General features: G+C 40.6%; 1 protein-coding gene across 1 annotated transcript in view; it reads left to right on the forward strand.

The window, feature by feature from the left end:
- The first annotated feature begins 397 nt into the window (after nt 1-397).
- The window catches only part of LOC121004972 (pulmonary surfactant-associated protein D-like), a 112295-nt gene continuing 98711 nt past the window's right edge, over nt 398-13981 (forward strand). Inside the window, exon 1 of the mRNA XM_040437447.1 lies at nt 398-574. The gene's annotated coding sequence lies outside the window, so the exon portion shown is untranslated. The remainder of the gene's footprint in view (nt 575-13981) is intronic.

Genomic DNA, 13981 nt, shown 5'->3' on the forward strand with positions numbered 1-13981 from the left:
TTGATCTGTATATGCCAAGAAGTGGTGCCTATTATTAGGCCTAGTGACCAGTGCAAAAACTGCAGGATTTTATGTTTTTTGTTTAACTATAGATATTGACATAGAAAATGAAAAATAACCAAAAATTATTTACAAATGTGTTCAAAATAAAATGTGATGGAAGCAATAGGTCATTGTTTGATGAAGCATTCCTTTTAAGTTTATAAATACAAAGATATCAAATTCATGGGACAATGTTTTTTTTTTTTTTTTTTTTTTATTCAAACAGTGAAATACCATGTAGGCTACACTAACTATCCAACCAAGAGGAAAGTATTAAAAGGCAAAGTTCAACTCCTCAACTTTGGGAGTTGGGAAATGTGCAAATATACATTGTGAAAACAAACAGTTCTTTTAAGTGGCTTATAGTAATTAGTCTTTATTTTCTTTTTTTGTCCTGATATTGTTAAAGGTAGAATAAGGACATTTGGAATGTTAAGTGAAAAGTATATATTATGAAGGCTTACACTGAGGACCAATAAAAGAATCCCATGCCTTAAGAAAACATATTTTTTTCTTTATATTCTGCTTCCTGGTAAGTAAAACATTGGATTAAGTGTCCTTATGAAATTGTTATTGTATATGATGTATGTTTTATTTTATTTCATACTACATAAATGATAAACTGCACATTATCATGATAAAATGTAATAGTGCAAAGGTAATGTAAATGGACCCTCCAATATATACTTTTTATTTTAATATGAATTTGATATTTGCAATTCTGTTGCGATCAATATTGCAGAAATAACAGTACTCAAATGTATGGTAAACGTGAAGGACACTAGGAATTTATATGAGAGCTTACATTGAGGATCAATTATCAATTTTTTTTTTTGCAAGTATCAACTTATGCCACAAGAACTAAAAACAATACTTTTTTCTTTGTATGATGCTTCCCAGTAAGTAACACACATTGGATTTAACATGTCTTTATGAAAAAATTACTGTATGTGATTTTGTTTTTGCTTTTTAATTTTATATAGAAATGATACAATGCATATTATGACAGTAAAATTTAATAATACAAATATATATTAATTTCAAGAATAATTTAATTTCAGTAATTTTGTGTTCAGTATTACAGAAACACTAGTAACAAAATGTAATAATATTTTATAAAATATATTTTAAGTGAATATATTAGTTGAAAAGAAATATATTGCAAATGTTTTAATCTTTTTTTTTTTATCAAACATACTGTATCTACATCTAGTTACCTAGTACCTTAATTCGATATTGTAGTTACTTATGTGGCAATTTAACAGATAGTTTTGCCATATAATTCAATTTATGCTGTGACTTAGGGTTTTCAGTAAATTTCTGTAATTTGCATGCAGTGAGAATGTCTTACTTCTGTGGTCTAATAATTATTGGGTCTTTTTTAAGAAATTTGATATTAGTCATTTTTTATTATATGCCTTGAAAGTCTTTGCAATGAAAAACATTCAGTCCATGTTATGGCGTTCTAAAGCTGATAGACACTTATGGTAATGTATTATGACTTGCCAATATAACCCAGCACAACATTAATGCCACCAGTATACTTCACTGTGAAAGCTTGATATGCTGTAAATGCTGTCTTTTGAGGATGAAAAAAAAAAACTCTTGCTATAGTTCAAGAATAGATATTGCAATTATAGCACATTTACAGCCAAAGCATTTATTGTACCACAGCAGCAGTAAGACTATATTTACATTTCATTAACAATGACATGGTCCAGAATAGAAATGTGTGAATGATAACTCTGTTTCTAAACCTTTAAAAGAAGTAAGCTGGTATATGTACTGTTTAGGGCATGATGAGGGTTGATAAATAATTGTCAGCAGATCTCTTTGATGTTAAAAGGAGACAAAGCATTTAAAAACAGACTCACTGTAGTGCTGCATTTACCATAATAGAAGGAACTATTTGGTGAAGCACTTGGGACAGTTGCCAACCCCATCCTTTATATACCGTATTTTTTGCCGTATAAGACGCACTTCCCCCCCCAAAAGTGGGGGGGAAATAGCAGTGCGTCTTATACGGTGAATGCTGCTGATTTTGCTGAGTTTTCAATTATACACCCGCCGCGATGCCGTGCGGCGGGTGTATCAGCTGTGAGGGAGGCGGGACTGGGGGCCGGCATCTGCTTTTATAATGACAGCGGGGCCCATGCAGTGACTGTATTCTACTACACGGGCCCCGCTCACTGTATAATCCTATGTCTAATAGTTAATTGTAATTGTATGTAATCGCATAAGGAGCGCTGTGTATTACCGGTACTTGCAACTACAAGCGCTCGCCGCTAGGTAGGTAGCAGAGAGGAGGGAGCAGGCAGGCCGGGAGGACGGACGCTGGCAGTGTGAGTCATACATCATGCGCCGCCCACTTTATGAATGAAGCAGGCGGCGTGGGCGCATGACGTAGTGACTCACACTGCCAGCGTCCTTCCTCCCGGCCTGCCTCCTCCCTCCTCTCTGCTACCTACTGACCGGCGAGCGCTTGTAGTTGCAAGTACCGGTAATACACAGCGCTCCTTATGTGATTACATACAATTACAATTAACTATTAGACATAGGATTATACAGTGAGCGGGGCCCGTGTAGTAGTATACAGTCACTGCACGGGCCCCGCTGTCATTATAAAAGCAGATGCCGGCCCCCAGAGTGTATTGAGGGTCATTCACTACAGGGACACTTATGGAGGGAATCTGTGGATGACACATAGCATAAGATGCTATATATGTGTCATCCACAGATCCCCCCCATAACTGTCATACACAGATCCTCATAACAGTGCCATCCAGAGAGCCCAATAAGAGCTACCCACAGATCCCCCATAAGTGTCACCCACAGATCCCCCATAAGTGTCACCCACAGATCCCCCATAAGTGTCACCCACAGATCCCCCATAAGTGTCACCCACAGATCCCCCATAAGTGTCACCCACAGATCCCCCATAACAGTGCATCACCCACAGATCCCCCATAACAGTGCGTCACCCACAGATCCCCCATAAGTGTCACCCACAGATCCCCCATAAGTGTCACCCACAGATCCCCCATAAGTGTCACCCACAGATCCCCCATAAGTGTCACCCACAGATCCCCCATAAGTGTCACCCACAGATCCCCCATAACAGTGCGTCATCCACAGATCCCCCATAACAGTGCCATCCACAGACCACAATTAGTTCAAAACCCACCAAAAGCACACCTTTTGGTTCAAAATATTTTTTTTCTTATTTTCCTCCTCAAAAACCTAGGTGCGTCTTATGGGCCGGTGCGTCTTATAGGGCGAAAAATACGGTAATTGACTTAAAAAATCTTGGTAGAATACTTTACAAGATGCATGGCACTCCATAGTTAGGTTCCTGAGTAGAATCTATTGCCTCTTACTTAGGGCTCATGCACACAACTGTTGTTGTCTTGCGTTCCATTTTTCGCGGATCCGTTGTTCCGTATCTGAGGTTTTTCTTTCTCTGATTTAAGTCAGAGATTGTTATCTTTAATTTATAAGAATCATGTGACGTTTTAGTCAATATTTTTTTATCTACAGGAAGAAGAAATGCTTGCTAAATATTAGAGATTAGGAACCAGTTCATAAAGAAATGGGTTCCTTACGAATAGAGATGAGCGAATCGAAGCTGACAAAGTGGAATTTGATCCGAATTTCAGGAAAACTTTAATTCGCAACTAATAAGAATTTCCTCACGCTTCGTATTAACGAATCACAATTTTCCTAAAATGGCGGCTATACATGTGAGGACTGAGGACATGGGGCAAGGAACTCTGGGTAGGCGGGATCGCCCAGATTGGCATGCCTGCATGCAGCCAATCGGCAGCCAGCCTGCCCTGTGATGTCACAGCCCTATAAATACGGCAGCCATTTTAGATTCTGACATTTCTGTGCAGGGACAGATGTGTGAAGGCGCTATGGACAGCTATTTGAAAAACCTCTGTTTTAAAAAAAACTGAAAAAAGGATTTATAAGTGCAGGGAAAGGATAGGGAGGAATCATTTCACAGCATTTTAGTGCAGGGAGAGACATCAGAAGGTGCTAGGGACATTGATAGGAAAGTAATTTACAAGTGCAGGGAACGATTATTTGGGAAGCCAAATAATCATTAGACAGCTCTGTCATTCCAGCTTTTTGTTATTGGGCTGCAAGTGTTATGTTGGAAAGCCTTTAGTGGCTTATATCTTAGCATCTTATTCAGTACGATAAGAAAAATATATACACATTTCACTTCTGCAGTTATTTCTGGTGAAAGCGTATGGGGCATATTTAATTAAAATAAGAAAAATATATTCTCAGTTAATTCTGGTGAAACCGTATAGGGGTGTATTTCAGTAAAATAAGAAAAATATATACGCACCGCACTATTTAATTGTTTTCTGGCTAAAGCTTATAGTGGCCTATTTCATTCCAACAAGAAATATATGTTCTCAGGTCACTTCTGCAGTTATTTCTGGTTAAAGCGTATAGGGGCGTGTTTCAGTAAAATAAGAAAAATATATACGCACTGCACTGTTGCAGTTATTTCTGTAAAAAGCGTATAGGGGCGTATTTCAGTAAAAAAAATACAAATATATATGCACTGCACTGTTGCAGTTATTTATGGTTAAAGCTTACAGTGGCCTATTTCATTCCAACAAGAAATATATATTGGTTAATTGAATGGAGTGGCTCACTGCTGATAGTGGGTGGTACGGTGCTACAAACTAATGATTGAGGACGCCCTGCCTCAATATAATAAATGTAGTGAGAAAGTAAAGAAGCGAGCACTCGCTCTATGGCACTACTCAGATTTATTGATTAAAATGCCAAATATTTGTACTTCAAATAACAATAGTACAATGATAAAACACAATGGTTAAAACAAAATATGGTTAAAAGGTCGACCGTATATGAGGCACTGATGAGATTAACACAATTGTATATAGGGGGCTTATTCAAGCATATAGGGTTCTCCAGTGGTGTCCAAATAGTGGACACCACTGGAGAACCCTATATGCTTGAATAAGCCCCCTATATACAATTGTGTTAATCTCATCAGTGCCTCATATACGGTCGACCTTTTAACCATATTGTGTTTTAACCATTGTGTTTTATCATTGTACTATTGTTATTTGAAGTACAAATATTTGGCATTTTAATTAATAAATCTGAGTAGTGCCATAGAGCGAGTGCTCGCTTCTTTACTTTCTCAAGAAATATATATTCTCAGGTCACTTCTGCAGTTATTTCTGGTCAAAGCATATAGAGGCGTATTTCATTTAAAAAATAAAAATATATATGCACTGCACTGTTGCAGTTAGTAATGGTGAAAGCGTATAGGGGCGTATTACAGTAAAAAAAGAAAAATATATTCTCAGTGCATTTCTGCAGTTAATTTTGGTGAAAGCGTATAGTGTGCTATTTCAGTCCAACAAGAAAAATATATGCTTAGTTCACTTCTGCAGTTATTTCTGTTGAAAGAGTATAGGGGCGTATTACAGTAAAAAAAGAAAAATATATACGCATTTCACTGGTGCACTTATTTGTGGCAAAAGTGTTCAGTGGCCTATTTCAGTACAAAAAGAAAGTGCGAGGGGGAATCCGGAGACCCTTTTCATCTCCGTGGTCCGTTATACGTGGTAAAATCTTTATTAAAGTATTTTAGTGGAAAAACTAATTTCACTCAGCATTCAGCGCTGCAGCTATATGTGGTAAAATCTTTTGTGACTTATTTTGGTGGAAAAAAAATTGTATTCAGTGTTGCAGTTATGTGGTAAAATCTTTTGTTACTTATTTTGGTGGTAGAAAAATTGTATTCAGCGTTCAGCGCTGCAGTTGTATGTGGTAAAATCTCCATGATGTCTCTATGATAAATCTGCAGCATGGGGGCCCCTGTGTGGCTTCTACACACTTTCAAAATAATCCTACAGAGGAGCGAATAAATGCCGGATGACCAGAATGGTCAATGACTTTCCCAGGAACTAGTATTCAGCGATGCTGTTATATGTGGTAAAATCTTGTGTGATTTATTTTGGTAAAAAAAAATAAAATTGTATTCAGCGTTAAGCGCTGCAGTTATATGCGGTAAAATCTTTTTTGAATTATTTCAGCGGACAAAAAATCTTGTAATCAGCATTAAGCGCTGCACTTAGGCCCCTTTCACACGGGCGAGTATTCCGCGCGGATGCGATGCGTGAGTTGAACGCATTGCACCCGCACTGAATCCCGACCCATTCATTTCTATGGGGCTGTTCACATGAGCGGTGATTTTCACTTATCACTTGTGCATTGCGTGAAAATCGCAGCATGCTCTATATTCTGCGTTTTTCACGCAACGCAGGCCCCTATATAAGTGAATAGGGCTGCATGAAAATCGCAAGCATCCGCAAGCATCCGCAAGCAAGTGCGGATGTGGTACGATTTTCACGCATGGTTGCTTGGAGACGATCGGGATGGAGACCCGATCATTATTATTTTCCCTTATAACATGGTTATAAGGGAAAATAATAGCATTCTGAATACAGAATGCATAGTAAAATAGCGCTAGAGGGGTTAAAAATAAATAAATAATAATTTATCTTTTACCATGGTGATGGATCATGTGATGGATCATGTGATGACCGGAGTGACGTCACCACAGGTCCTGTTCCTGCAATGAATGCTCACCACAGGTCCTGTTCAGCAAAGAAGGAGACAGACGAGAATCCGGCAGCGCGATCAAGTGGACTAAGGTGAGTTAAATTATTTATATATTTTTTTTTAACCCCTACAGCGCTATTTTACTATGCATTCTGTATTCAGAATGCTATTATTTTCCCTTATAACCATGTTATAAGGGGAAATAATACAATCTACAGAACCCCGATCGCAAGCCCGAACTTCTGTGAAGAAGTTCGGGTTGGGTACCAAACATGCACGATTTTTCTCACGCGAGTGCAAAACGCATTACAATGTTTTGCACTCACGCGGAAAAATCACGCGTGTTCCCGCAACGCACACGCACCTTTTCCCGCAACGCCCGTCTGAAAGAGGCCTTATAGTCGGTAAAATCTTTTTTGAATTATTTTGGTGGAAAAAAATCTTGTCTTCAGCATTAAGCGCTGCACTTATATGCTGTACAATCTTTTTGGAATTATTCCATTAACTTCCTCATCTTCTAATTAGCATCGGACACACTAACTTTACACCCCCCCAGCTATATATATAAGTGGTGCAAGCACCACCTAGGGGCGAATAAATGACACTGTCAGCCTGTTAAAGGGAATTACAGCATGATACATTTGATATGACATTTAGCAAGAGTTTAAAGTGCCCACATATAGCACATAGTGCGACACTGCATCAAGATGAATCAGGCGTGGATCAGCCAGGATTTCCACACACCATTAGAATTGGCTTATGATTTGGTAGCCAAAAGCAGGAGTGGGTACAAAGCACAGAAGACATGCAAATATTCCATTCACGTGTCATCTCTGTTTTAGATCCACTTTGTTTGTTTTTTTCCCTTTAGCAATACTGATGGATTATTGAGCAAATGCTGACCGAGTGAAGGCATATGCTCCACAGACATGACCCGTTTTTTCTGGGTAATTGTTCTGACGGATCAGAGAATGGGGAAAATTAATCAGTAACTTACTGCTGACACCCTCTCCACTCTGTTGGGGGGCTCTACTTGTATAAGCGTTTAATAGAACAGGTTCTGTAGACATCTATGTGGAATCAGCTGACGAGGATGTAAAAGGAGTGTGCTTCTTTTTGATGATAACATCTACCTGTAAGGCTGAGTTGATACTTGAGTTAATTGGCCCTGTGACCGCCCAAATAAGTAAAGTATGCTGTGATTCTAAGAGCGACGCCTGTCATCTGCATGTCATACGGACTCACAGTATTATTTCACTACCAAAGCAGACTCCCTATGCGTGTTACTACAAGGCACAGTGTTCTACACCACTATAAAGGCTCTCTGCAGCCAGGAAATAGCCATTTTTTTAACACGATTCTCCACGAATAAATTCGTATCGCAACAAATTTCTTCAAAAAATTCTGCGTGAAGTGCCTGAATTTTTAAGAAATTGCCTCATCTCTAGTTGTGACCATTGTTACTGACCACTTTGCCCAGTTGGAGTCGATGGAGTCGGTGGGGTCACAGGGTTTATGTGGCGGTGAGATATAGGCACCACGTCTCCAGTCCCCTGACCAGTCAGATTTACCAGCATCTGTTCAAGGACATGAAGCAGTGGAATGATGTTGTTCATCCCATAGTCCTGGCGACTGACAAATAACGTGGCCCCCTCAAAGGGCCTGAGCAAATGGCAGATGTCATGCATGAGCTGCCACTGGCTGTTATCGAAGTTACACAAGGCAGTACTCCTGTCCGCTTGGATCATCAAGAAATCATTTATGGCCTTTCTCTGTTCGTATAGTCGGTCCAACATATAAAGGGCGAAATTCCAATGGGTAGAAACGTTGCATATCAGTGTCACGAAAGGTGGGTAAGTGAGGAGACAACCAAACACAGGGAAAACCAACAGAACAAATGATTAGGCCCAAAAGCCAGGGAGAAAAGGGTCACCTCCTAGCGATCCCTGTGAAAGGCCCTCACCAGGCGGCTAGCACTGACATCAGCAGCCAGAACCCACATTCTTTCCTCGGGACCATATCCCTTCCAGTGCACCAGGTACTGGAGGGAACCCCAAAGTCAAGAATCTTAGAGATTTCAAACTCCAAATTGCCATCCACCAGGACAGGGGGAGGTTGCAATGGAGATGGTTCCACAGGTTCCACATATTTCTTTAATAAAGACCTGTGAAACACATTATGGATCTTCCAGGTCTGCGGAAGATCCAGACGAAACGCCACGGGGTTGACAATCGCAGAGATTTTGTAAGGGCCAATAAATCTTGGACCCAATTTCCAAGATGGTACCTTCAGTTTAGTGTTTCTAGTGGACAACCACACCGAATCACCCACACACAGGTCCGGACCAGTCATACATCTCCTGTAAGCCATCCGTTTATATCTTTTACCCATCTTTTCCAAATTAACTTGGATCTTCCGCCAGATCGATAACAAGGCGGACGAGAATCTCTCCTCCTCTGGCATCCCAGAAGATCCAGTCCCAGAAAAAGGACCAAACTGTGGGTGGAAACCATATGCACTAAAAAATGGCGACTTATTAGTGGACTCCTGTCTATGGTTATTCAAGGCATACTCGTCTAGAGACAAGGAGGACTAGTTATCCTGGTTTCTTAGCAACAAAACACCTCAAATAGGTCTCCAGGTTTTGGTTAGTGCGCTCTGTCTGACCATTCGACTGGGGATGAAAAGCCGAGGAAAAAGACAGTTGAATTCCCAGGCCACAGCAGAACGCCCTCCAAAACCTGGAAACAAATTGTGTCCCCCTGTCAGACACCACATCAGAGGGAATCCCATGTAGTTTCACAATGTTATCGACAAAAACCTGAGCGAGAGTCTTGGCATTGGGCAAGCTAGGCAACGGTACAAAGTGGGCCATCTTACTGAAGCGGTCCACTACCACCAAAATGACAGTTTTCCCAGAGGAAAACTGTAAATCCGTAATAAAGTCCATGGACAAATGCGTCCAAGGACAAGACGGGATGGATAAAGGAAGAAGGGATCCTGAAGGCCGAGTGTGAGCCAACTTCGCGCGTGCACAGGTCTCACAAGCTGTCACATAACCCTCCACACTCTTGCACAATCTTGGCCACCAGAATCTCCGGGAAATAAGATCTATGGTGGATTTGCTTCCAGGATGTCCCACAAGGACCGTATCATGATGTTCCTTGAACACCTTGTATCGCAGTTCCGCAGGAACAAACAACTTATCTGGAGGACAAGAATCAGGAGCCTCCCCCTGGGCCCCTAACACCTCCATCTCCAACTCTGGGTACAGAGTGGAAACAACCACCCCATCAGCCAAAATCGGAGCGGGATCCTCCGACTCACTACCTCCAGGAAAACTAAGTGACAACGCATCTGCCTTGACGTTTTTAACCCCAGGGCGAAAGGTGACCACAAAATTTAACCTAGTAAAAAACTGTGACCATCTAGCCTGTCTAGGATTCAGGCGCTTAGCAGACTGCAAGTAAGCCAAATTCTTGTGGTCAGTATATACCGTAATAGGATGAGTAGCCCCCATCCAACCAATGACGGCATTCCTCAAAGGCCAATTTAATGGCCAGTAACTCTCTATCTCCCACATCATAATTTCTTTCAGCGGCCGAGAGCTTTCTGGAGAAAAAAAGCACACGGACGCCATTTGCTAGGGGATGGCAACAGAATTGCTCCGACCCCCACTTCTGATGCATCAACCTCCACGATAAACGGTTGAGACACATCAGGTTGCATCAGAATGGGAGCAGACGCAAAACATTTCTTAATAGCAGAAAAGGCCTGTAATGCCTCATCCGACCAGACAGAAAAGTCGGTGCCTTTTTTAGTCATATCTGTCAAAGGTTTTACAATGATGGAATAATTCAAAATTAATTTTCTGTAGTAATTGGTAAAACCAAAAAACAACATCAGAGCTTTCTGATTCTCAGGCCGGTCCCATTCCAGTACCGCCCGAACCTTTTCGGGGTCCATACGAAAACCAGAGTCAGAAAGCAGGTATCCTAAAAACTGTAGCTCCTGGACAGCAAATACACATTTTTCCAATTTTACATACAATATATTCTCCCGAAGGATCGACAACACCTGTCTCAAGTGATCCTGATGGGTCTCCAAATCGGGTGATTAAATTAGTATATCATCAAGGTAAACAACAATAAACCTTCCCACTAAATGATGGAAAATTATTTAAACCAAAGGGCATGACAAGATTCTTGAAATGACCTTCGGGTGTATTGAAGGCCGTTTTCCACTCATCTCCTTCCTTGATTCTGATTAGGTTATAAGCTCCTCTTAAATTCAGCCTAGAGAACACCTTGGCTCCGACAATTTGGTCAAATAGATCAGAAATCAAAGGAAGGGGATACAGATCACGGACCGTAATAGTAACATAGTAACATAGTACATAAGGCCGAAAAAAGACATTTGTCCATCCAGTTCGGCCTGTCATCCTACAAGTTGATCCAGAGGAAGGCAAAAAAACCCTGTGAGGTAGAAGCCAATTGTCCTCACTTTAGGGGAATAAAAAATTCCTTCCCGACTCCAATCAGGCAATCCGAATAACTCCCTGGATCAACGACCCCTCTCTAGTAGCTATAGCCTGTTATATTATTACACTCCAGAAATACATCCAGGCCCCTCTTGAATTCCTTTATTGTACTCACCATCACCACCTCCTCAGGCAGAGAGTTCCATAGTCTCACTGCTCTTACCGTAAAGAACCCTTTTCTATGTTTGTGTACAAACCTTCTTTCCTCCAAACGCAGAGGATGTCCCCTCGTCACAGTCACAGTCCTGGGGATAAATAGATGATGGGATAGATCTCTGTACTGCCCCCTGATATATTTATACATAGTAATTAGATCTCCCCTCAGTCGTCTTTTTTCTAACGTGAATAACCCTAATTTTGATAATCTTTCAGGGTACTGTAGTTGCCCCATTCCAGTTATTACTTTAGTTGCCCTCCTCTGGACCCTCTCCAGCTCTGCTATGTCTGCCTTGTTCACAGGAGCCCAGAACTGTACACAGTACTCCATGTGTGGTCTGACCAGTGATTTGTAAAGTAGTAGGAATATGTTCTCATCACGGGCATCTATGCCCCTTTTGATGCAACCCATTATCTTATTGGCCTTGGCAGCAGCTGCCTGACACTGTTTTTTGCAGCTTAGTTTGCTGTTTATTAAAATTCCTAGATCCTTTTCCATGTCAGTGTTACCGAGTGTTTTACCATTTAGTATGTACGGGTGACTTGCATTATTCCTTCCCATGTGCATAACTTTACATTTGTCAGTGTTAAACCTCATCTGCCACTTATCTGCCCAAGCCTCCAATCTATCCAGATCCCTCTGTAGTAGTATACTGTCCTCTTCAGTGTTAATTACTTTACACAGTTTAGTGTCATCTGCGAAAATTGCTATTTTACTATGCAAGCCTTCTACAAGATCATTAATAAATATATTGAAGAGAATAGGTCCCAATACTGACCCCTGAGGTACTCCACTAGTGACAGTGACCCAATCTGAGTATGTACCGTTAATAACCACCCTCTGTTTTCTATCATTGAGCCAGTTACTTACCCACTTACAGACGTTTTCTCAGAGTCCGAGCATTCTCATTTTATATACTAACCTTTTATGAGGTACAGTGTCAAATGCTTTGGAGAAGTCCAGATACACGACATCCATTGATTCGCCGCTGTCAAGTCTAGTACTTACCTCCTCATAGAAACTGATTAAATTAGTTTGACATGACCGATCCCTCACGAAGCCATGCTGATATTGCGTTATTTGCTTATTTCCGTTAAGATGCTCTAACATAGCATCTCTCAGAAAACCTTCAAACAGTTTACCCACAACAGATGTTAAACTTACCGGCCTATAGTTTCCAGGCTCTGTTTTTGGACCCTTTTTGAATATTGGCACCACATTTGCCATGCGCCAATCCTGTGGGACATTCCCTGTCAGTAAAGAGTCCGCAAATATCAGAAATAAGGGTCTGGCTATGACATTACTTAATTCCCTTAGGATACGGGGGTGTATGCCATCCGGTCCTGGCGATTTGTCTATTTTGATATTTTTAAGTCGCTGTTGTACTTCTTCCTGGGTCAGACAGGACACTTTTAATGGCGAATTTATTTCAGCATTCAGCATTTCATCTGACAGTTTATTTTCCTCAGTGAATACATTGGAGAAAAAAATATTTAACAGCTTTGCTTTCTCCTCGTCGCTCTCTGCGACTCCCCCCTCATTACTCTTTAAAGGGCCGACACCTTCAGATTTATACTTTTTAACATTTATATAATTGAAGAACATTTTAGGGTTAGTTTTACTCTCTTTGGCAATTAATCTCTCGGTCTCTAGTTTGGCCGCTTTTATTTGTTTTTTACATGTTCTGTTTTTTTCCTTATAGTTTTTCAGTGTTTCCGTGCTACCCTCCTGTTTTAGTGTTTTATATGCTTTCTTTTTGTCATTTATTGCTTTCTTTACAGTTCTGTTTATCCACATTGGTTTCTTTTTGTTCCTTAACCTTTTATTCCCATACGGTATGTACCTCTCACAATGAGATTTTAGGATGTTTTTAAAGATATCCCATTTTTTGGCTGTATTTTTATTTTTGAGGACTTTGTCCCAGTTAGTTAGGCCTATGGCCTCTCTTAGTTGGCTAAATTTAGCTTTTTTGAAGTTTGGTATTTTTGTTCCTCCCTGTAGAAACGCTCTTTTGAATGATAATTGGAAGGTTATTACTTTATGGTCACTATTTCCCAGGTGTCCCCCAACCTGCACGTCTGTTGTTCTGTCAGGTCTATTGGTTAATATTAAGTCCAGTATGGCCGTCCCTCTAGTCGGGTCCTGAACCAGTTGGGAGAGATAATTGTCTTTGGTCATTGCCAAGAATCTGTTTCCTTTATGAGATATACAAGTTTCAGTTTCCCAGTCTATATCTGGGTAGTTGAAGTCCCCCATAATAACCACCTCATTATGATTTGCCGCCTTGTCTATCTCGTTTAGTAGTAGATTTTCTGTGGACTCTGGTACATTAGGTGGTTTATAGTAGACTCCTATTAGTAATTTATTGTTGTTTTTAGCTCCATGTATCTCTACCCATAGTGACTCCACATGTTCATGTCCCTCACTTATATCTTCACGGAGTGTGGGCTTTAGACAAGACTTTACATAAAGGCAGACCCCTCCACCTCTCCGGTTTTGACGATCCTTTCTGAACAGACTGTAACCTTGTACATTAACTGCCCAGTCATAGCTATCATCCAGCCATGTCTCAGTTATTCCCACTATGTCATAGTCCTCCTCAATTCCCGGAAATCTAAACACGG

Source organism: Bufo bufo, chromosome 6 (genome assembly GCF_905171765.1).
Source record: "Bufo bufo chromosome 6, aBufBuf1.1, whole genome shotgun sequence".
In the NCBI taxonomy this organism is placed as follows: Eukaryota; Metazoa; Chordata; class Amphibia; order Anura; family Bufonidae; genus Bufo; species Bufo bufo.